The sequence below is a fragment of the Panthera leo genome, chromosome C1 (assembly GCF_018350215.1).
Source record: "Panthera leo isolate Ple1 chromosome C1, P.leo_Ple1_pat1.1, whole genome shotgun sequence".
Taxonomy (NCBI): Eukaryota; Metazoa; Chordata; class Mammalia; order Carnivora; family Felidae; genus Panthera; species Panthera leo.
This window is the reverse complement of record NC_056686.1, coordinates 161,944,374-161,969,002: the sequence shown is the minus strand read 5'-3', so window position 1 is coordinate 161,969,002 and position 24,629 is coordinate 161,944,374. Positions and strand designations below refer to the sequence as shown.

The following is a 24,629-nucleotide window of genomic DNA, read 5'->3' as shown; positions in this document are numbered from 1 at the left end:
TGGGATTCTCTCTCTGCCCCTCCCCCACTCGTTCTCTCCTCTCTCTCTCTCTTTCTCTCCTTTCTCTTTCAAAATACATAAACTTTATTTAAAAAGGAGAGAGAAATAAAAGGAACATAATTTATTATTAAATAACTTCAATTTGTAAGGGATCGGATACAACTCATTAGCAAACAAAATGAAGTAATTGGCTGGGTGCTTACATCTCCACCTGTAACCACCGTCAGTGGGCAACTGCACCTTCACACTAACTTGGATAAGGGCTAGAGAACTACGTACCTCCAGAGGCAATGCCTTTGGGCACGTGATCTGCCAAGAGGGGTGAAGACCTGTTAGTAAAACTGAGCAAAACATAGTATTTCATTTATAGGATGGTTGTGTTACTGGAACATTCAGGGGCTAATACAACAGTGCCATAATTACTTTGAGTTTATATTTAACATGGAGCCAAGGTCTGGGATCAGATCACTAGAAACACTTTCTTTCCTACATCAGTCTCTAAGAGGACCTTTGAAAATCGTATGGGACAATTCTTCACTGAGTGGGACAGTCGGGGACACTGCAAATTGTCTAGCGTCTCCGGTCCCCAGGTGTGAAGTCCCCAAAGGCCCCCCACTATTTTGACACCCACAAATGCCTCCATTTCCTGACCACATGCAGAGTGGTTGGGCGTGCCTTTTCCAGGTAACAGCTGCACCAGCCAGGCCTGGCTTCTGTGCAGTCAGGGGTCTCAGGGGAAGTCTTGGGTCATGGAGCCCTTCCTGCAGTGTTCAGATGGGTGACGTCAGGCCCAAAGGTGCAGAGTTACATAGGCTCTTGTTTCCCGAGTACCCCGTGGAAGGCTCTCCTGTCCCCGTGGTTTCTGTCCTTCAGCTACAGACACTGGGTAACCATCTAGAGAAGTCTGAATGAGGAACAATATGGCTATTGTCCCACCCCAGAAATAATCGTAAAGGCCCCAGCCTGGGCTTTATGCTTAATGATTAGCAACCAAAAGGAACCCAGGGCTATCCATATGGCAGTAGATTCTCCCTATTGTGTATACAAGTGGATACACAGCAGGATGTGAAAATGGGGCTTTCCACTAGTTTTCCCCTTGGGTTGAAAGAAACTTCTCTCTATATTTCACATGGGTTTTCCCCTTGGGGGCCACTTGTATTGGATGTTGGTGACCAACTGGGAAATTTTTGCATCTTAATTAAATTACCTAAGACGAGACAGTGCTTTCAAAGGAAACCTGAACGGTCTTTCCACACATAAAAAGCATTTGTCCGTCAAAGACATAAAATCAGTGATGTTCCAATTTCAGCATTTGTTGTTGTTATTTGCTGAGTATAAAACTGTCAAACTGGGGGCGCCTGGGTGACTCAGTTGGTTGGGTGTCCAACTTTGGCCTAGGTCTTGATCTCGCCGTTCCCAGTTCAAGCCCGACATTCGGGGTCTGTGCTGATGGCTCAGAGCCTGGAGCCTGTTTCAGATTCTGTGTCTCCCTCTCTCTCTCTCTGCCGTTCCCTCCCCCCCCCCCCAATAAATAAACATTAAAAAAAATTAAAGAATAAAAACGTCAAACTGTCAGTGTAGAGAAACAGGGCCTTCCGTTTTGTCCTCAGAACCTAATGTACTGGACAGCTGGTCTTTGGGGATAAAATACTGATTGGTTGAGTATGAATATATGAAACCATTATGGGAATGTTCTTTCTGGATGGTGCTGGGTCTCTTTCTTCCCACTCCGGATGTGGTTCTCCTTTTCTTCTTACCAAGGGAGTCACCTCGCCATTTTTTAACTTAAGTAAGAGGCTCTGTCATATCCCTGACACTGGCAAATAGCCCTGCTTGAGAAAGAGCTGTTACATGTGTTGGCAGGTCCCCACGTTGTCTTTGTAAATGTCTGTCCTGTATCACCACATGACAGGAGAAGTAAGAGCCTTCCCAGGACCTTTGGGAGGAACAAATCCAGCACAAACCTACCCCACCCTGGTGCTTCCCGACCTACACCCAAACCTGTGTCAGCCTAACCCCAACCTTAGGTTCAATGAGGGATGAAACTAAACTTGGACTTGGACACTTTTATTTAATTTTTTAATGTTTTTATCTATTTATTAAAATGTATTTTTAATATGTATTTATTTTTGAGAGAGAGAGAGTGCACGTGAGCGGGGAAGGGGCAGAGAGAGAGGGAGACACAGAATCTGAAGCAGGCTCCAGGCTCTGACCTGTCAGCACAGAGTCCGACGAGGGGCTTGAACTCATGAACCCTGAGATCATGACCTGAGCCGAAGTTGAACACTTAACTGACTGAGCCACCCAGGCTCCCCTAATTTTTTTTTAATGTTTTAAAATTTATTTTTGAGACAGAACGCTCGAGCAGGGGAGGGACAGAGAAAGCAGAGGCTGGGGTGGGCGGGCGGGGGGCAGACAGAGGATCCAAAGCAGGCTCCACACTGGCAACAGCAAGTCCAATGTGGGGCTCATGATCTGAGCCGAAGTCTGACGGTCAACTGACTGAGGCACCCAGGTGCCCCTGGAGTTGGACGCTTTTAAAATCCATTTAAAATCCATTTACAACTATTTTTCAAGCCCCAGTGATATGCCAGATAGTGATCTAAAGCAGCTGGGGGGACAGCAGTGAACAAGGCAAACACTATGCTCCATAGGCTCCTTCTCTAGTTGGAAAAGCAGACCATGCACAGGCAACACAGAATGTGAACAGGTGAGGGGAGCAAGCCACAAAACCAGGAGAAAATGGTCCTAAATGCCCTAGGACAAGGGATGGGGGACGGGGTGGAGCAGTGGTCCAGGAAGCAGATCAGTGGGCGAGTGTCAGGTCCCCGTGGGCCTTGCTAGTCACTTCAGGGACTCTAGATTTTACCTGGTGAACAGTGGAAAGCCACGGAGGCTTTTGAGTCTGTGGATCTTTTCTGAGCCCCCACTTTGAAGGTATCATATGCAGTATATCTTGGCTGAGGATTCAAGTCCTGTGCTAGGATTGTCAGCGCTAAGAGTCTAGGAAGGAGAAGCCAACTGGGGTCTTTAATTCTTCTGGCCACAAGCCCGAGAAGTTTTAAGAGATGGCTCCAAGCAGGACAAACTCTTGTTAGCCCTGAATCTAGAGCCCGGGGCTGTGTCTGGGCAGCCCCGAGACTTCCCCAGGACTGACTTTGATTATGTGTGAAAGTGTCATCAGTGTATCCTACCGAGGAAAAGGAGGAGTAAAATAGGGGCTCCTTCCCACCAGGCTGCACCATCTAGAGCTGTGTTGTCCAGTATGGTAGTGGCTCTTGAGCATCTGAAATGTTGCCAGTGTAAAATATATATTTTTGAAGACTTAGTCAAAGAAAAGAATGCAAAATGCCTAGTTAATACTTTTTATTATGAGGACATGTTATAATGATGTTTTTGAAATAGTGTGTTAAGTAAATTACTATTTTTTTAATGTTTATTTATTTTTAGAGAGAGAGAGAGAGAGAGAGAGAGAGAGAGAGACCGAGCACAAGAGGGGGAAGGGCAGAAAGAGAGGGAGACACAGAATCCAAAGCAGGTTCCAGACTCTGAGCTGTCATCAGAGCCTGACGTGGGGCTCAAACTCAGGAGCAGCGAGATCATCACCTGAGCCCAAGTCGGACACTCAACCTACTGAGCCACCCAGGCACCCCTAAATATATTATTATAATTTCCCATTTTAAACTCTTTATAACGTAGTTGGTAGAAAATATAGAGTTGCCTGTACGGCTCCAATATGGTGTGATACCCAGCGTACAATGGCGGCGGGGAGAACAGTAGAGGAATCTTGTGGTTAAATTCCCATTTGGGCAAGGAGAGAATGAGACATCAGTTGCCAGTCTCTAGAATATTTTATAACCCACCAGGCAAGTTCTCCCCATGCTGTCAGTGGGATGAGAACTTTGGCCAGCCAGTGGCTTACCCTGCTTCTGCTCTCTGCGAGGATCTTCCATTTCTGCCGTCTTCCAGAGCCATCTCAAAGAGCAGGCCTCCCCCTATTCCTCAACCCACCTATTGTCATCAGGAATCTAGGGATTGCCTTAGGGTTTGAGCAATCATAATATGTTTTTTTGTTTTTAAATTTATTTATTTATTTTGAGAGAGAGAGAAAGTGAGAGCAGGGGAGGGGTGGAGAGAGGGAGAATCTCAAGCAGGCTCCTCCCTGCTCAAACTCATGAAACTGTGAGATCATGACCTGTGCTGAAATTAAGAGTTGGTTGCTCAGCTGACTGAGCCACCCAGGTACCCCAATTATAATCAGTTTTTAACTAGTTTTGGACTTTATCCTCTAGTGTAGTGCCCTTAAAAATTTGGTAGGTGTCTCCAATCCCTGAACTCCATGTAACCAAAACTCAAGATTGTGTTGAGTCATAGTCTTTGTTTTCGTTTTTGTTTTTAGTATTTATTTACTTATTTATTTTGAGAGAGAGAAAATGCTCACATGTGCATACACAAGCTAGGGAAGGGCACAGAGAAGGAGAGAGAGAATCCCCAGCAGGCTCAGCACGGAGCCCAACCCAGGGCTCGATTTCACAACCAGGAGATCATGACCTGAGCTGGAATCAAGAGTGGGACACTTAACTAACTAAGCCACCCAGGGGCCACAAGTCATAGTCTTTAAATGTGGGACCAAGTCTGGGCACTTCTGTCTCCCACCAAATGAACCATCCTCCACTCTCCAACTTTGTGGCCTCAATCTTAGTCTCTGATTAGGTACAATTTGAAACAATGGCCTGAGCTGGTAGAACCATTCATAATGTACTCCTCGCTCTTGAAATGGATCCCAGTGTATCACAAAGAAAGTAACTGGCCGTATGTTCAGATGAGAGGACCTAACAGAATGTCTTTGGAGGGACACTGGGGTATTGGGCTTCTGTGTTCCAGATGTATTTCTTGATAGGGTTCTTACCTTTCGACCCTACTTTATCCAATGTTAGCATAGCATAGAAATTTTGAGTTTTCCAAACCACAAGGTTCCAGATTATTTGACCCTCAACCATCTTCGTTACAGATCACAGGCAAAAAAAAAAAGGCCTCTAACAGAGAGTTGTATTTTTTGCCTCTCTGTGCCTTCAGTAAGCTTCAGCCTAAATTATCTCTCTTCTGTGGTTCTTACTGAAGACTGCAAGAAACAGCCCACACATGCCAACATTCTACATGTTTCCTCCAGATCCTCTAGTGGTGCACCATCAGTAGGCTCATGGACGTATTAGGCCAAGGATTCAACAGGTGGCAGTGGTGGTGTTTGCCATCACATAACAAGGACGCCAACTAGCCCAGGAGAGCCTGCACTAGCCTGCACCTGACCTTAAATCGGTACCCGCGCATTTTAGGGTTAGCCACATGCAACACTCGCTTCTAGCACCGATTTCCACATCCCAAGAGTGTTTGTATTGCCAGTGATAGAAAACCTGACTGTCCTATCTCAAACAAAATAGAGAATTTGTTTGTTAGTATAAAATAAAAGCCCAGAAACAGGGCTAACCTGTGGTACAGATGTATTCAACCAACAGGATCAGTAGCTGATTTTCCCCCACCCCCAGTTCCCCACTCGTTGGTTTCACTTTCAGACCTCATGTCGTCAAAGGATGAGTGTGGCTGTTCCAGCCCCCGTATCCTCACAGATCCAACTCCAGCCCATCCAGCCGAAATGGCCTCGCCTCAGACCACAAGCTCCCTTGGTTTTAATGAGTTCACTGGCCGTCACTAAAAAAGCATGTGGGGCCAACTGAATGCAAGGCTCTGATTAGCTGACCCTGAATCACATGCTCTTCCTGTCTCTGCAGTGGGAGCACACGCCTCAGACCCACAGCTCTGAGAGTGAGGGGGAGAGGGGTCTCCAAACAAAAATTGAAGGGCATCAGTATAAGTAGGATGAATGAATGCCAAACTGCCAAAACGTATGGAAATATATTGCAAATTTGCCCCCAGTAAGATTACACTAATTTATATTGATAGGGTGTAGAATGGTACAAAACTTGTTTTTAATTTCCCTGTATTTCTGAGATTATTTTTACATGATCAGACCTCTGGGGTGCCTGAGTGGCTCAGGTGGTTAAGCGTCCGATTCTTGATTTTGGCTCAGGCCATGATCTCACAGTTCATGGGTTTGAGCCCCGCATCAGGCTCTGCGCTGACAGCATGGAGCCTGCTTGGGATTCTCTCTCCCTCTTTCTCTGCCCCTCCCCATTCACACACACTCTCTTTTTCAAAATAAATAAATAAACTTAAAAAAATAAATTTGATCAAACCTGTGTAACTGTACTCATTATTTTGGGGAAGAGGGAAATTTCTTTGTTTCTGCTGTTTTAAATCATGTAATTCTCATATTTTAACATTTTGAAAGTAGATTTCCTCACACAATAAATGCGCACGTTTAATCTGGCATGGTTTCTCTTTTCCCCTAACAAGCTATAAGGGAGGGCATGTTGCTATTGAGGAAGGTGTTTGAGAATTGAGGAACCAGTATTCTAAAACATCTTTCTACTATCGGGCAAAAACTATACTATAACAGGTAGTCATGGAAACACGACTTGGAAAACCAGAATTATAAGCAAACAAGGCTTCTCATGTCTTATACATGTTGCTGTTCCCCTGATTCAGTCTGTGTTGATTTGGGGTTGCCACGGGAGGGTCGTGGGCTGTGGTCCTTTACTGCTTTTCCCAGACTGGTAAAAACTGTGCTGTTGTTTTATAATCTTCTGTCTGTTTGTGGTGGTGTTTTTTTTTTTTTTTCCTGTACATTAATATGGAGGATTCTTTACCTGATTGGTTCAAGAGCTTATTGATTTTGTTTTACTCTACCGTTAAGCTCAGTTGGTCTGTGTTTTGAATGGGGGTGAAATACACATTTAAAATTCTCAGGGCGCCTGGGAGGCTGGGTTGGTTCAGTGTCCCACTTCGGCTCAGGTCATGATCCCGTGGTTCGTGAGTTCGAGCCCTGCATGGGGCTGTGTGCTGACAGCACGCAGATTCTGTCTCGTCTCTCTGCCCCTCCCCTGCTCACGCTCTATCTCTTTCTCTCTCAAATATAAAACAAAACATAAAAAAAAAAAAATTTTTTTTAATTCTCTTTGAAGTCCAGAACTATGATTGTCTTTCTTTGCTGTGGATTTTTAATCCATTTACCTTTGGCCTTGGATTATAATAATGGCCCCGACAGCAACACAAATCATACCCTCCCTCACCTTCTTCCCTCCATACCACAGCCTTCTCCCTACAACTTTTCTTTCTGCTGTCTCCTTATGCTTATAGAAAGGAAGTAAGTGAAATCCTCCTTCAGAACCTAAAATGAAGCTTACGGTGGTAATGACACTGGACTGCAGAGCAGGAGACCAGGCTGTGGCTCCTGCTCTGCTGCTGCCAGCTGTGTGATACGAGCAGGTCGCTTAGCCTCCCTGGACCCCCATTTCCTCATCTGTAAGTGACAGTGAGAACTTCGATCTCTGCAGTCTCATGCGGTCTTAAATTTCCTTCTTTCAAGAAGCTGATACCCATCTGAGACCGCTCACTGAGGAGGAAGGGCAGGAAGCACCTTCACATCCCACACTTGTGTGTCATCATTGCAGTGTGGCCTTCAAGTCTCCTGTAGCCCTCGATGCAGCTGGAACTCTCCCCAGTCCACCACACAACCTCTCCCTGATCTTTTCTGGCCTCATTTCCTTTATCTTATTTCTTCCTCTCCCTTTCTGATCGGATTGTTTACTTTTGACTTTTTAAGCCCATTTTTCTCTCCCTACTGCCCAATTACATAAGCTACCTGCACTGCATCCACTGGTGGGCTAACAGGCTTTGCTGAAGATCTGTGGCATCCTTCCTCTGGAAAAGTTCCCGTTACATGTCCTTTTTTTTTTTTTTTTTTTTGAGACAGAGAGAAAGAGACAGCGCATGAGCACGTGCGTGGGCATGCCTGTATGCACAAGCAGGGGAGGGGCAGAGGGAGAAAGAAAAAGAATCGCAAGCAGGCTCCACGCCCAACGTGGAGACCAACACAGGGCTCAGTCCTACTACCCTGGGATCATGACCTGAGCCAAAGTCAAAAGCTGGACACTCAACCGACCGAGCCACCCTAGAAAGTTCCCTTTTAACTTGAACTTTCCCAAGAAGAGGGTGCAAGTCTCGTCTTGGCATTTCTCACTCACTATTTGAGAGGAAACAATCTGAAGCTCTTAAGGGAATGTTATATTATGGAAGAATTTTTAGGAGATATTGATATTTTTTTTCACTCAACACATTTACTGAGCACCTACCAAGTGTCAGAGGCTGTTGTAGATGCTGAGGTGACCATAGGAAAGAAGGTCCCCGTCCTCATGGAGTTTGAATTCTAGTGGGGACGCACAAGTACATAAACCATTAAATAAAAGAATGTCAAGTGGGGACATGTGCTGTGCATAAAAGAAAATAGGCACAGAGATGGGGCATGAGGAGGAGGATTTTTGCTGACAACTGAAGAATGAGAAGGAACCAGGAGATGAGTGTAGGAGGGGGGAGAGGAGGGCTTACAAGTGTAAGGCCCCAAGATGCAAATGAGCTTAATGTGTTTAAGGAACAGAAAGAACTGGAAGGTAAATTAGCAAGAAGGGCTGTTACTTGAGAGGAGGTCAGAGGGCTAGGGCAGGGCCAGATATTGTGGGGTTTTATGGGCCCAGGGAAAGAATCTGGACTTTCTAGGTGAAATGGGAAACCATTGCAGGATTTTAAGCAGGGGAGGAACATTATCTGATTTATGTCCTAGGGTACCTAATAGATACCTCATAAATGTGTCCAAAGTTGACTGTATTTATAAGTTTTCATTAAAGATGAAGACAGACCTGAAATCTAGACACCTACTCCCTTGTGCGTCTTGGGGGCTGAAGCCTTCTAAGTGATTCTCCCTAACAATTGAACCATCCCTGACGGATGGGAATGGACGGGACTGCCTGTGTACTGAGCAGTTGTGGGTGTATCTGTGTGCGTGTGTGTATTTGCGATGCCTTACTTAGAGACCTTCAAAATAATTCTGAAAATACAGAGAGAAATCATCACAATCCCCATGTTCCCTTTTTAGACCTAGTTAGACTATACTTAGACTTCCCTAAGGTTCACTCAAGCATTTACTTGGTAGCTGACCACGTTTTCTATTTTCCTGAGGTTAGTGGAGAGGGAAGGAGATGCCAGCAGCAGGCCTCCACGTCTGTCTGGTGCCCCATACCTGCATGTATTTATTCCCATACTGCATGTCCCCTGGACTCTAGATCCTATATTAGGCAAGACCGATGCACTCCTGCCTTTGGATGACTCCAGGCAAAGTGGAGGACTCTCCATTACTAATCCTTGAGTGCTCTACTTCCAGGAATTTTGCCACGGCCCAGCGTCATAAAACTCTACTCATACAGCTAGATTCATATCACAAAGAATTTAGAGTCTGAAAGAGCCTTAGACATCAACTATCCCAGTACTCCTCAGTAGGAGCACTGTCAGTATCTTGGGTAAGACCATCCAAAGCATCATAGGAAATTCCACATTCTGGGTTCTACCCAAGAATCCCACAGGGCTCCCCATTCCAACCCACTGCTTCTCACCCCCGACTAAAAATGAATCCACACATTTCCACCCGCCTCCTGAATTGAGAACCACTGGTCTACCCAGTCCTGTCATTTTACAGGGAAGGGAATATTAGGCAACTTGTGGTCTTTTCATGCCTTTTCCTTCTGAACCCAGCAGAATCAGGATCCAAAGTTCTAATTTTACAATGAAGTTAGTTTCTGAAATATGCCTCTGTTTTTCATTCTTTCTACAGATATGTTTTTGTTTTCAAAGTTTTTCTTCTCAGAGTTACATGCTATGTGTTGCAAATATAAGTCTGAACCTTTCAGATGGATCAAGCAAGAATTATGAGCATTTTCAGATTATTTATACATAACTCAAGATTTTGGCATAGTATTTTCTACATGTGGCCCGTTGCCTATCCACTTCTTAGAGACCTTTAATAACGAGAAATCTGCCTTTCCTCATTCTGCACTCATTATCTCTGCTTTCGTCAAGCATCTTCTGGGAGAGTTATTGTTATCCCATTAAGTATGAAGGGCAGAAACAAAACATTTTTGAACAGAAAGCTCTGGATCTTCATATGACTTGAGCTGAGTATCATTTATCCTGTCTTGGGCACCAGAATCACATTTTAGAACTCATTTGCCTTCATACACCTGACCAACTCTCTTCACCTGCATCTCTGACTTTCTCTCTACACACTTGAATGCTCTGTAGATGAGGAAGAATCACTTACCCTAATCATTGGTGTAGCTGAGAGCTTCTAGTGCTTGGGTGACTCTTTTCCTTAATACTAAATGGTAGAGTCAATGAAAGTAATACCGAACGATATAGTCCTTGAGAGTAATACTTTCAAGCGGCATTTTCCTGAAGGAATCTCAGGCTCTGTGAACAATTATAATTGTGCAGGTGTCCAGAATAACATTGGCCTGCCAACTGGATGGACATCCTGATCTCTTGTGACTGTACCAAACAGATTTGTTATACCTTGTGGAAAGAGAAACACTTAATTTTTTAATTTAGCGTTGTTGTTTTTTTTCCTTGCTTGCTTCTTAAGTAAAACCAATCTAGTTTCTTTTTCTGAAGCAAAGGAGGAAGGAACAAACAACAAATTAATCAGACAGGAAGCGAATAACCACAGAAAGACGTCTGCCTCTGACTCAGTATGTCACATTTAACAAGAGGCCAGAACTTGTCCAAAATGGCTGTTTAAAAACGACCCCACACTTGCGTTAGAAGATGATGCCTTTTTCAGGGACTGTTTTCTCTCTGGGCTCACATCTTGCTTGTCTGTCTACCTGTGTCCCCGATCATGCCTTCCTACGGTATCCTCTAACGGTAAGAAAAATTATATTCAAACTAAATGTATTTCCTTTATCAGCTAGAGGGAAGAACTAAATGGCTTTTAGTGGGCCGTAGTATGTTGGGATAGTTTGATTTCTCAGTAGAAGACCACGTAATCGATTCCTGTTGCACAGAATGCTAGTTTCAACACTATTGTGACTGTGGGCAATTTGTAACTTGTGTTTTGTGCCAAAAAATAAGCGAGATTTTCAGTAGAATTTTTCCTGACCCCTGGACAAGTTTGAATCTACAAGAATTTTTTTTTTTTCCATTTAAAATAAGGGTTGATGTCTGTAAGTATATCCTTTCGGTGTATGGTACAGTTGTCCACACGCTGCTTTTGAGTGATCGCTTTGGCAAGCAGCAGTTAGGTGCTTTTAACGTAAAGGGAGTCATTGGAAACTTCAAAGGAAAGTACCATGGAACTAAGCTGTTGCCATTCTATTGCTACAGATATGTCACTTAAGTTCAAATCCCAAATTAAACCATTTCAAAGAGGAGTATTTTAGGAAAAAGACAGTCTGTCTTTAGAACCTTTCTATTTAACACCTTAAATACTGCTAACCAAATTTTGTAGCATTCATTATAACTATTTACAGTTAATATGATTAACACTTTGTCATAAAATACTGTAATTTAAAATTTTCAAGCAATGTACCTAGAGACCTATAGAACAGGATTAAGGAAACTTTGTATAAAAAAAACATTTTCCCCCCTGTGGGGCACATATGAAAAAGTGACCTGACATATTCCTTTTTCCCCATGGAGAAACATAAAATAAAGCTTGAAAATATTAAGAGGGCCCATACAACTTTAGTTGGACAATAAGGACAGGTTCTTTTAAATAATTTAATGGTATAAGTAATGTGAGCAGTAGAAAATGGAGAAGTGGTAAAATGGAGAAAAGGTTCAGGAAGATTGTGATTAAGAAAAGTAGAACAGGGGGTGCCTGGGTGGCTCAGTCGGCTGAGCGTCCAGCTTCGGCTCAGGTCATGATCTCACCATTTGTGAGTTCGAGCCCCACGTCGGCTCTGTGCTGACAGCTCAGAGCCTGGAGCCTGCTTCAGATTCTGTGTCCCCCTCTCTCTCCACCCCACTCCTGCTTGTACTCTGTCTCTCTCTGTCTTTCAAAAATAAATAAACATAAAGAAAAAATTAAAAAGGAAAAAAGAAAAGTAGAACAGCTTGGTACACAGAATGACAGATAAGTGAAAAGGCAAGAGAAAGAAGAAGACAGGATAGTGAGAGAGGGAGGCGAGAGGCTGGAAAGGCTGGTCAGTCAGTGTGGAAGCCACGTCCTTCCAATTCATTTGGCTTGTGGGTCTTAAGTGTTACCCATTAACTTCATAAAGTTATGCTGCTTCTGAACTGGCACATCATCTAGTCAAAACCCTTCCTTTTGTAGTCTAAAGAGGTTTAAATGATTTCTCTAGAATCCCAATCAGGCTTTTTGCTGTTCTTTGAAAAGTTCATACATGAGTTCATTGTTCACAGCTCTTTAATTACTCTAATATTTAAACTTTTAAGGATCATACAGACACCGGATAAAGTGCAGTGTTCCGAGAACTGTCCATGATAAAAAGGATTCCCTGGGGTCTAGCAGCAATCTCACCCTGCTCATTGATGAAATCAGATTCTAGATCTGGCCCATAGGCTGGAAGTTGTCCAATCTATGCTAAAATGTAAGAGGAAGTGAGCTCCCTAATTTCTGGAGCTTTCAAGTTTTATGCCCTTTGGAAGTCTGCTTAACATTTCATGAACATGTCATTTTACTTTGTAAGTTTCTGGCTGTTTAAATTGTGAAACATTTCGCTTTTGTTTAATTAAATTGCCATACATTTATGTCTTGTTGAAAAGAGCATTTCTCTTGAACTATCATAAATACCTCTGTCTGTATTTTGCAACCCTCACTCCTAAAAATTAAAACTGAAAAAAATACTAGAATAAGGAATGCCTTAATTAGTATGCTTTTTCTGAGAAATTTAAAATGCACTCTATACACATCTCCCTTCACCATTCATTTGTAATATGGAGGTTTGCATGGATATGGACATGTGGGCTAAGGTTTCAATCAACTCCTGGTTTCTTTCTTATGGTTAAATAGAGTGGGGAGACAGTAGCATTTATTGAGCACTTGCTACATGTTAGGCTTTTTTACTTCTTTTATTTTTAACAAAATAGTGAATATTGTTACGCATTTGCCTTATTTCACTCTTGAATAAAATGGATCTAGTCTAAACTGGATTTAGACTATGCAATTTGCCCAAGGCCACCTAACAACTAAATGTGAAGTTTTCTATAATTTCAAGAGCTTCTTTCATAAATGCAGTGTAGAGACCACTAGGTGCCCTCTTGCAGTTGTAAGACTCTGAGATTACAAATGCTTTGTTTTAAATGTCACAGCAACAGGGGCACCTGGGTAGCTCAGTCGGTTGAGTGTCTGACTCCTGATATTGGCTCAAGTCATGACCTCCTGGTTCATGGGTTCGAGCCTCACATCGGGCTCATGGGTCATGCATTCCAGCCCCACATAGCTTCAGATATCTGTCTCCCTCTCTCTGCCCCTCTCCCACTCACGCATGCTCGCTTCTCTGTCTCTCTCTCTCTCTCTCAAAAATAAACAAACATTTAAAAAAAGGTTTAAAGGGGACACCTGGGTGGCTTAGTCGGTTAAGCGTCCGTCTCTTGGTTTTGACTCAGGTCATGATCTCACTTTGCACTGACAGTGCAGAGCCTGCTTGAGATTCTCTCTCCCTCTCTCTCTGCCCCTCCCCCACTCGTGCTCTCTGTCTCTTAAATAAATAAGCTTAAAAAAAAAATAGTAAAATAAAGTGAATAACCATAAGGAAGACATTTTCCTTCCTAGGTCTTTTGGCCTTTTTAGAAGTAAATTTGGTGATACTTTTGCTTGTATTGTAAGACTACACTTTCAGTGATAACATGAATAAAATATATTGAGTGTGTTGACATATATGCTGGGGGTAAGGGCGCATGGGTAGATCTTAATCCTCCAGTGAAACTAAATATGCTGGAAGATTTAGGAAAACTCTGGCTTTAAAATTTGATCCCCTTAAAGAGAAAACTTAGAAGAGACGGGAAGTAGTGGGAAGAAACTCGATACCTTTTAGTTATGTGGATAAGGCAGAGAAAGGCTTCCTTTCCCTTTCCCACAGCTAAACCATGACAGGTGGAACGTTCAACTTATCTTCATTTTCTCACTTTTAAAAGAGCTTGGATGTCTATAAATTTGCATTCATTTTTAAATGAAGCATGTATGACAGTGGATTTAAAAAATTATTTGACTTCATAGCAACCTTTATTTCCCTACCAGTTACTCTTACAGTGAAACTGTGAATTTGTGTGCTACTGATCATAATGACATCGTAGATGTTTCAAAACGTCTTCTCTGAAAAATGCCTTTCCCACTCCCCCCCTCCAAAATTAACTGTTTATCTAAAAGAACTCTAAAGGAAGTATTTCTGAACTAGCCAAGGACGCTCTAAATACAGCAAGACACAAACCCTTACCATTGAGAAGACAACCCATATGCAGAATTCACTTATCGTCTTAAATGATGATCAAGAAAAGAGCAAGTACATTTTGAGAAATGACGGGTTCCGTGTACAGACAACGTGTGGTCCAGCTGGGATTGCAAATAACAGAGACCACTAACTAGATGATGCTGCTGCTTTGCTTAAAGCTCCTTTCTTTCCTCTACCTTTTGCTTCCTCTTGAGTTGAACAGTCTTTTGTTTTTCCTCTTTGTGTTAATTGCCTCATTGCCTACAGCCCTCTGAGCCTGGGCCTGCTGGAGGGTGGGGGTGGGGTGGAGCACAGAGATGTTGCGCTGTGACTCGTATCAGAAAATAGAAACTACAGGCAACTGCAGCTGTGAAAAGATTGTGCTGAAGAAACAGGATGGCTGTGGTTTGCTGTGAGCATCAATTTTCCTGTTGAGCATTTTTACAGGAAGTTGAAGAACAAAGCCAACTTCATCTTAATTAGTTCTAATGGTCTTCACATCTTAAGCACATCCAACTAAGTTTGCATCATGCAAGAGTCTCTAAAGAATAGAATCCATAATAATTATGATAGGCATCCCCAAACTATGGGCTTTTTAAAATTCAGGATTTTAGTAGCAATTTGAGTTGGCTAAATGATTTTATTTCTACAGTGTAACTTGGAGTGGATTCATTGCCTTTATAATGAATGCTTCTACAATAACTTTTTATGGTTGTAATAACTCAATATGAATTTAAGAGCCTTTTCTTATTAAAACACTGTTGAGTTATATATATTATAACTTAATATTTATTGGTCAAACAAATGTGCATCTGTGTATATAGAGACAGAGGGGGAAGGGGCATTATGTGTGTGTTCACAAGCTGGACGGACCTACATGAAAATGTTTAGAATATCTATAAATTATCTGCCTTATTATTAACCCCAATGCTTTTTCACCTATAATTTAATGATTATTATTTTTTAATTTTATTTATTTTGAGAGAGAGAAATACAGAGCATGTGAGCCGGGGAGGGGAAGAGAGAGGGAGAGAAATTCCCAAGGAGGCTCTGCACTGTCAGTGCAGAGCCCGATGCAGGGCTCGGACTCAGGAAGTATGAGATCATGACCTGAGCCGAAACCAAGAGTTGGACACTCAACCGACTGAGCCACCCAAGCTCCCCACCTAAAATTTAGTTTTTATCGAACGCTTCTTTCAGTGGTTAAATACAACTGTCATGTTTTATTTTCATCTTTGTGTTGTCACTCTTGAAACTAAAACAGCCGATTGGGTTTATTTGGGAAGAACTGCAGTTGGGCACATGCAAGCTATGGCAAAATCATAGGCAAACCGTGAGATCAAAGGAGAGGAAGGTTACTTTACAGAGAAAAAGGAGGAAGTTGGAAGGGGCTGCTTTGATCGAAAGCCCGCTGGAGGAAAGTCACAGTTCAGGTGGTGGCAGTTTTTCATTGGCTGGGCAAGAAGAAAATCTTCCTTCTGCCTGCTGGGGTAGTAAAGCAGGCTTCTTCCTATTGAAAAACGCTTCTTCCTCTTGGGGTCTGCAACTGAGGACATGTCAGTAGGGTCTGAGAGCTCCCTTTTCTGGCCTCCTGATTCCCTTTTATTTTTTTTATTTTGTTGGTTTGTTTATTTATTTATTTATTTATTTATTTATTTATTAGTTTTTTTAAAGTAGGCTCCACACCCAGGGCGGAGCCCAACATGGGACTTGAACTCACCACCCTGAGATTAAGACCTGAGCTGAGATGGAGTCAGACACTTAACTGACTGAGCCACCCAGGTGCCCCTGACTCCATTTTAAATGAGGTTTCCATTATTTGATTCCACATTTCCCCCCTTTTGATCAAGATCTTTCCTTAAAAGTATCGCTGATCAAGAGTTGCCTCGTCCATATCCCTCACTGCCAGGAAGGAGCTTTCCTGGGTGTTGTGTCCCATATCAGAAGGGAAGTGCATAGCAGTTGGAAACCATTTAAATCCACATTTGAGTAACAAGGAAGGTTAAGAGGGAGAACTCACAGGCATTTCCTGTCTCTTGTCAAGGTTGTACACATCGGAGACCATCTTGCAACACTGGGTTAGCATCACCTTCTTGCATATCGTTACTACAAAGTTTTGACAGGCATCAGGTACGAAACTTAAAAATAATTATACAAAACACAAAAACGTGACAATTCCAAATTGTATGATTCTGCACGCTGACCCTGGGCCTGAAGGTAGCCAACAATCAAAGGAACATGGAGAATTAGACAAAGCTCATGGTAGCCAATGTGCTTGTTTCCTAATTTTGTGCAACTGGGTTTCTACTTGCCCAGAGGAGTTCATCCATGTGCGGTAGGTGGTGTTTGCTATCACACAAATGCCTCCTTGCTCAGCAGGTAGGTCATCGAAAGCTATGTGATTATCCAAAACTACCTTAGCCAGCAATTTACGTGATCATTGTTGGGCTGACCCTGCTTTGACTATGGAACCTGGCAGCTCTCCTGACTTTAGGGAGAGATGTCTCATCAAGCATTCATTAGCACTTACTCGACCAAAGGGTGAAGACTGTCTCTATGGAGACAAATCCAAGTCATTCATGCCTCTTAGAAGTTCTCATTTTTAAAAAAAAATTTTTGAAGTTTATTTATTTATTTTGAGAGAGAGACAGAAGAGAGTGAACAGGGGAGGGGACAGAGAGAGAGGGGGAGAGAGAATCCCCAGCAGGCTCCACACTGTCAGCATCAAGCCCCATGCAGGGCTTGAACTCACAAACCGTGAGATCTTGACCTAAGCCAAAACCAAGAGTCGGATGCTTAACCAACTGAGCCACCCAGGTGCCCCTAGAAGTTCTCATTTAATGAGCCATGAAGGTTGAGGGAGGTGGACCATTGGGAAGCTGCTCTTTTGTTATGAGGAGAAAAGAGAGTGGTGAATACAGCCAGGACTGCACATAGGGCTCCCTCATAAGGATTAGCATTTATGAACTCATTCGTCAGTGTGCAGGCATTAGCAACCAAGACTCAAATACCATGTTATCATGTATTGAAAGTCTTCCTAAACATATGGGTATGACAGCCAGCTTACAAATGGTCTGACTTACACTGGCTGTCCGCAGTGTCTTTCTCATATATATGTGTGTGTGTGTGTGTGTGTGTGTGTGTAGATATATATATATATATCTACACACACATATATATGTGTGTAGATATATATATATGTATATATATATTAAAACCTTGGTTTGCAAGCATATTTAGTTCTGGAAACATGCTTGTAATCCAAAGCACTTGTATATCAAAGCGAATTTCCCCATAAGAAATTATGGAAACTCACATGATTCATTTCACAATCCAAAAATATTCATATAAAAATGATTACAGTACTGTAATATAATACAAAATGATAAAGAAAATATAAAATATAAATAAAAATAAACAAATTAACCTGCACTTAACCTTGAAAACCTTCCTGGCTGGTGTGAGGGAGTCCAGAGGAGGGTTATTGTGTAGGACCATTTTCACTATCACTAACAGAATCACTGCTATCTGTTGGCTCAATGGAATCTTTTTCTGCATGGGGGCCATTGTAGATGCTCCCTCAGATGTTAACTACAGTATCGTATTAACAAACTCTTGTCACATACTGTATTTAATGTAACTGGCAATAAGACAGCAGAGGAAAGGGTGTGTGTCTACAGGCAGCCTGACCTAGAATGAAGCAAAGCTTTCCTAAGCTTACTTTTGTATGGAAAAGCAAAGGACTGTCCATAGGTGCTTTGAGGTGACAAAAAATACACGAGTGCCATTTGTGGGCACCTTCCAGCGTTCTGAAAAATCACTGATTTCTGCCAAACACCGCGGCCTGAGACCAAGTGTCTGAGCATGGGAGACCGCCACCCACAATCCCACAATGAGAGAAAGAGAGAGAGAGAGAGAAAAGAACCATTGGCTCAGTTGTGATCATGTGACATTCGGCATCACGTACTACTCGTATTGCAAGACATCACTCGTTTGTCAAGTTAAAATTTCTTAGAAATGTTTGCTTGTCTTGCAGAACACTCACAGAATAAGTTACTCACAATCGAAGGTTTTACTGTACATATATATACGAGAGAGCTCATTTCTCCAACCAAAGATTGGGTTAGATTGAGGCAGGGAGCAGTGGTGTATGGATATAATAATCTAACCTTATGAAAGGGACCTGAGGAACAGTTTAGGCATGCAGTGGCATTTGGGATTCCAGCAAAATTACTTACAGGATAAGCTAAGGAGTCACGCTGTCCTGGCAGATAGAAGGTTCTGGTGACAAATCCAACAACCAGAGGAGTTTCCCCCTTTTGTAATGGATTGGGAAATGTAGATAAGAACATTATCTGTCCAAGGAAGAAAGGGAGAAGACAGAGTAAGAAGCAACAATGAGAAAAGGACCTACAGGCCTGGTCCAGCCATCTTGAGAAAGCTGTTGTCAGTTTCCATGCCTCAAAATCTTAGTCCGACCAATTGGTGTGCAGCTCCAGTCAGGGTTTGGTGCCTTTAGATGTGACATGAGAATCTAGGGGTCTATTCCTTGAAGTTTGGTGACACAGGGTTGGTTAAACAGTACTTAGTAGGGGCTCTTCGAGTGAGGTTGGAGACACTTTTGGAGGTGTCTTTTCTAATAGATGAAATCTCCAGGTTGTAAGGTGTGATGTTTAAGGTCTTCACCTCCTGGGAGCATGAAGTGAAAAAAACATTGTTCTATTAAAACATGGTCCTTTTCAATAGAAGCAAGTAAGCCTTTACAGTATTGGAGTGTATCTCCTTTTATCAGCTGTCAAAAGACATGGGAGCCAGATGCATCAGGCACCCTGTGACATTCTCAGAGGATGAGAGCTTATGAGTCTCAAAAGGTTGGATCTGAGATCTAGAAGGACCAACAGCAATGCTTTTGGCCAGGTTATTTGAAAGGTCTCTACAAATTTTGCCGATCGAGTCTTACTAATGCTGTTAGTGCGTTGGACTAGCCCTGAGGATTGACGGTATTTGGCACCACGGAAGAACTACAGAACCGGGCACACAGCACAGACCTGTTGAAGCACTCGATGAGTGAAGTGAGTTCCTGGGTCACTGTGAAGCTTGAGAGGGGCTCCCCAGGTAGGGATAATCTTTTCTAATAGGATTTTAGCCACAAAAGAGGCCATAACCTGTCTACCAGGGAAAGCTTCCAGCCCAGTGAGAAGACACACAGATCAAGACTAAAACACATTTTTGTCCATGAGATGGGAGGAACTGAATAAAACCCACTTGCCAAGCCTCTAACGGTCCATTGGGCAGTTTAAAATGCCTAGGAGCAGCATGGACGTATTTCCCAAGCTTGTATTTTACACAGGGAGGGCAATCAAGGTAGGCACTTTTTGCAGCCTTATTAATATTTCCCCACCAGTATTGTTTCATAAAGCCTATCATCTTATCAGCAGGCTAATGATTTCATGCACGTACAGTGGTTAGTAATGGGAATTTGAGAATCTTTGGCAGGACTGCATTGTTATTTGGTTCAAGCCAGAGTTCTCTCTTTTTACTGAACCAACAATTATTAGATTTCCAATATCGTGTTTTCCTCTCCGGGGCCAATTGTTGGGCATCTCTTGTCAATTTTGGGGATTTTCTTTTGGAGGAACATCCTTTTGGACCATGAGAGGTTTGCTTATTTGTTCCCTGAAGACCGGCATTTTTGACAGAAACATCGGTTTTCTTCAGCCTCCAGGGAGTCAAGTCTGGAATGCCCAGTTATCTTAATACTAGCTATGGCAGCTGGCAAAAGTATGGCATCTAATAAAAGTGTTAGTTTTGTTCCCATTAGAGGTAAGGAAACCTTGCCATAACCTTTCCATAACATCCCAGTCATGGGCCACCCCAAAGGCATACTGACTGTCCGTGTAGATGTTTGTTGAGTTTGCCTTTGGCTAAGGTTCAAGACTGAATAAAGAGCCTATAATTCAGCCTGTTGGGGTAAAGGTAAAGGAACTCTTTTAAAAAGGGTTGTAATAGTGTGCCCGGCATATTTACCATTTTCATCCCTTGAATAAGACCCATCAGTAAACCATGAAAGATCTGCATTGGTGTGAGAAGTTTTCTGTAAATTATCACGGGGAGACAAAAGGTGCTGTGTCAGCCTCACGCAGTTGTGAGAGGCTCCATCATTGAAGAGGGAGAGGAGAGTGGCATGGCTAAGGATATTGCAGCAAGAAAGAGGTACATGATGAGCGGTTAGTGGGGAATTTCACGGGAGATGAAGCGACTGGCTGAAAGGTGTTGTGTGGTGAGAATTCAGGAGGGGCTCTGGTGCATGGGACAAAGATCATTAGAGGGGGTCCCATGATTGTTTCTTCAGTGGCCTCAACCAAAAACGCAGTGTGGCAGGAATGACTCCGAGCAAAGGGAGGTATCCTCATGCCTGAGGGTCCAGTTGTTGGCTATACTAATGCCCTATAGATCTATGACGGTTTCCATATTTTTTGGTGAGTGTTCCAAGGGCATTCTCTTCTCTCTCACAAAAAGGGGGAAAAAAGAACCTCCCTGATATCCGAGGGCAGGGAGCTTTATCAAGCTTTTCTTTAAGGTCCCCAAGTCTGTGTTTTCCTGATCTTCCCAAATAATAGGGTCAGGTTTGTTGTTGTTTTTATTTGTATGTTGTTTATTTATGTATATGCTGTATGGTGTTGTTGTTCATTTATTTTGAGGAGGGGAGGGGCAGAGAGAGAGGGAGAGAGAGAATCCCAGAATCCCAAGCAGGCTCCGTGCCGTCAGTGCAGAGACCGATGCAGGGCCTGATCCCATGAACTGTGAGATCATGACCTGAGCCAAAATCAAGAGTCTGATGCTTAACCAACTGAGCCATCCAGGCACCCCCATGGTTTGTTGTTTTTTAGTAAAACATATAGGGGTTGGGCCACAGGAGAAAAGTTTGGAATCCAATTTCGATAGTAGCCAGGTAGCCTGAGAAAACCTCATAATGGTGCTTCGTTTGAGGTTTTGGGACGTTGAGGATACCGCTCAGCCTATCTGAATCTAAATGTAGCCCTTTTCCGAGATTTATCTGGGGTGGCCGGGGTGGGGAGCACAGGGGAGCAGGGAGGCTGAGACTCTGTGGTCCACAGGTTTATCTATAAGTCAGTTAGTGCACAGACAGAAGCATAATAGCAACAACAGAAAGTTGTAAAACAACTAGATGAAAGAAGCCTGGCAGGGTGGCAGTCCCCTGAAAGGGTCCCTGTACCACAGCCTGACCCCTGAGAGGTATCGGACAGAAGTTCAGTGTGATCTTTGCAACGGGGGACTGACTCACAAGAAGGGTTCCTGGTAATTGACCAGAATCTAGCCCTTCCTTGCTCGGTGTTAGGATAATGGGATGACAGGTTAGCTGGCGAAGGGGGAGTCTGATACAATGATTTTGAGGCCTGAGGGGCATTTCATCCACCAAGCACACAGATGATCTGTTCCCTGGAGAGCATCTTTGGGGCCCTGTGGGTGGACCTGGCCACCCCCTTCCTTGGTAAGCTGCTTTCTCCGGCTCTGTTAACACCATTGCTTTGGCTGCAGTGTCTTTCACAGTAAGTTGCTCCTGAATCCAATTTCCGATCCCCATCCTTCCTCCTGGAGCTAAGACACGTGTGACACTGAGGCCTCAGAAGGTGACTCCTGCCCCAGTACAGGCATCATAGCACAGGCGCCCAGCGCTGGCTACGCTGCCCACTTGGCCCCACAGGTGACTGGCTGGTGTCATCCAGAAAAGGCCAATTTAAGGAACACATTTTAAAAGAATCTGAGACCGTCTCTTATTGAAAAACAAATTCTGACCTAGTCTACAGGTGTCAGCCCTTTACCTGCCTAAAAATGCTTATCTAAAAATAGCAGGGATTGAAAGGATTGGTTGTGAATGAATTTCTGTCTTTTGGTGAGTTCCTTAGACTCCCTGAGTCTCAGTGTCCTCTGGAAGGTGTGCGGAATCACGCTAGTTTGCAATGTCACTGTTACAAGTTAGCGATGTTCTAAGTGCCTTCGATCCACTTGATGGTCAATAACCGACAGCTATTGTTGCTGCTGTGGAGGCTCTAAAAATTCATTTTCTCAGTGGTCCACTTGGAATGGAACTGTTCCAAACTGTCTTCATTCCCGCCATCCAGCGCCTCTGATACGTCCAGCCATGTCCTTTTAGCTCTTACATTCCCTTTGTGCTCACAGAAAGCAAGCCATCTAGCGACACTTTAAGAGAAAGTATTTGTTTCAGGGTGTAAGTTTTACACACTAACCTTTAGTGCCTGAACGGAATTAATTTTTTTAATTCTAAATAAATCGTTTTCTTCACTTAAGAAACATTGAGAACAAGAGCGCCTGGGTGGCCCTGTCAGCTAAACACCTTACTCTTGATCTCGGCTCAGGTCACCATCTCACAGCTTGTGAGTTCGAGCCCCATGTCGGGCTCTGTGCTGACAGTGTGGAGCCTGCCTAGGATTCTCTCCTCTCTCTTTGCTCCTCCCATGCTTATGCTCTCTCTCAAAATAAGTAAACATTTTAAAAAAGGGAGAGACATCGAGAACAAAAGAAAGAGAATTCTGGTGTTTGAAATTCAGGACACATGTTCCATGTAGTTCAGGTGGTAAGTGTCCCAGGCTGCCCACTGGTTTAAGGCTCAGATTCTGCAACAGGCATCTCCTATTTTAGTGCACATGAATCACCTTGGCATCTTGCTAAAATGCCGAAACAAATTCAGTGGTGGGGAGAGGGACTGAGATTTGACATTTCCAACAGCGCAGGGTGATGATGCCCTTGCTGCTGACCTAGGACCGCACTTGAGTAGCAAGGACTGGGTGGGAGAAGCTGGGATTACTTAGGGGCGAGAAAGAGGGTGAGGCCGGCCCCGTGCTTGGGATCTGGGGCTTTGGATGAGACTCCGGAATGGGACTCCAAGGGGGGCGGGGAAGGGAGGTGGGTTTGTGGCTAGGGAGCTCCTGGGAGACTTCCTTGCCCCGTAATTTCTTCAGCTCCTAATGTTTGCCAGGCTTCCCCCTTCCCACTGCCACTGGCCAGGTTTTCCCCGCACTCTCCCACACCATCACAGAGTCTGGCTTTTCTCTTGTTCCCAGAGCTGTCACACTGTGCACAAAGCTTTTCTAGTGAGGTGTATTTCTAGTAAACAGCCTGGGAGTCAGAGTTTGGGACCTGGTCTCTTTTTTCCCCCTCTTTTTAAAAACTTGGATCCTGTAAGGAAATGCCAGGTAGCACAAAGATAGGAATCCAGCCCCCTTGCCCATCTTCCCTGCCTGCTTTACTTGATCCCTGTCCTCTTTCTTGGAAGACTGTAAGACCTTTGCAGGCAAAGCAGAAAAAGATTGGTCTTTGCATTTCCACAGTGTGTGCCCAGACCCAGGCGAATGCCAGGCATCTGCAAGAAGACAAGCAGTGATCAGGAGCAGGAGAGCAAGATAGGATGTCGTCATGGAAATGAGTGGGGATGAGGAGACGCTTGAACATCAGATTTGCCAGGATTCATTTCTAGCAGTTTTAAGACCACCTTCCAGCTCACTCAGGCCCCAGGCCCAGATCCCTCCAGGTGTCATTCCCCCGACCTGTTCTGGCGGGTGGAAGAATCAAGAAGTGTGAGGGGCCAGTTTTGCTTCCATTGTCTTTGCCCATCTTGGCTCAGAAACCTCCTCTGCTAGGATCCTTCCAGAAGGGTAACATCTTAGCAATGTTGTAAAGGTAATTCCCATCCCTTATAAAACTTGGCCTATGTGAATAGCTGTCACTTTGGTGGTGGGAAGGAGGGAAGGAAGATTAGGACAGAGTGTTACTAAAAAGTCTAGGGGCCTGGGTGGCTCAGTCGGTTGAGCTTCTGACTCTTGATTTCAGCTCAGGTCATGATCCCAGTGTCCTGGGATCAAGTCCCGTGTCAAGCTCTGCACTGAGTATGCATCCTGCTTAAAATTCTCTCTCTCTCTCTCTCTCTCTCTCTCTCTCTCTCTCTCTCTCTCTCTCTCTCGGGCACCTGGATGGCTCAGTCAGTTGAACAGATGACTATAGCTCAGGTCATGATCTAACGGTTTGTGAGTTCGAGCCCTGCATTGGGCTCAGTGCTGTCAGCAAAGAACCCTCTTCGAATCCTCTGTCCCCTTCTCTCTGCCAACCCCCCCACCCCGTGCTCTCTCAAAACTAAATAAAACATCTAAAAAAATTCTTGGGGTGCTTGGGTGGCTCTGTCGATGAAGTGTCTGACTT

At 43.7% G+C, this 24,629-nt stretch overlaps 1 protein-coding gene and 1 long non-coding RNA gene across 16 annotated transcripts in view; one reads left to right on the top strand and one right to left on the bottom strand.

Moving 5' to 3' along the window:
- LOC122226267 overlaps nt 1-24,629 on the bottom strand; it is a 131,198-nt gene that overhangs the window by 26,909 nt on the left and 79,660 nt on the right. For 6 of the 9 annotated variants that reach the window (XR_006205539.1, XR_006205540.1, XR_006205543.1 and 3 more), the window contains 2 exons: nt 18,632-18,748; nt 16,414-16,499 (listed from right to left, as the gene is read on the bottom strand). The exons of 1 other annotated variant lie outside the window; for it this stretch is intronic. This is a non-coding gene — a long non-coding RNA (uncharacterized LOC122226267). The remainder of the gene's footprint in view (nt 1-16,413; nt 16,500-18,631; nt 18,749-24,629) is intronic. 2 more of the 9 variants (XR_006205537.1, XR_006205538.1) reach the window with 1 other exon arrangement.
- The window catches only part of WIPF1 (WAS/WASL interacting protein family member 1), a 123,011-nt gene that overhangs the window by 71,114 nt on the left and 27,268 nt on the right, over nt 1-24,629 (top strand). For 2 of the 7 annotated variants that reach the window (XM_042949174.1, XM_042949175.1), the window contains one exon: nt 16,438-16,523. The exons of 3 other annotated variants lie outside the window; for them this stretch is intronic. The gene's annotated coding sequence lies outside the window, so the exon portion shown is untranslated. Of the gene's footprint in view, nt 1-10,187; nt 10,867-16,437; nt 16,524-24,629 lie in introns of those variants that run through there. 2 more of the 7 variants (XM_042949173.1, XM_042949172.1) reach the window with 2 other exon arrangements.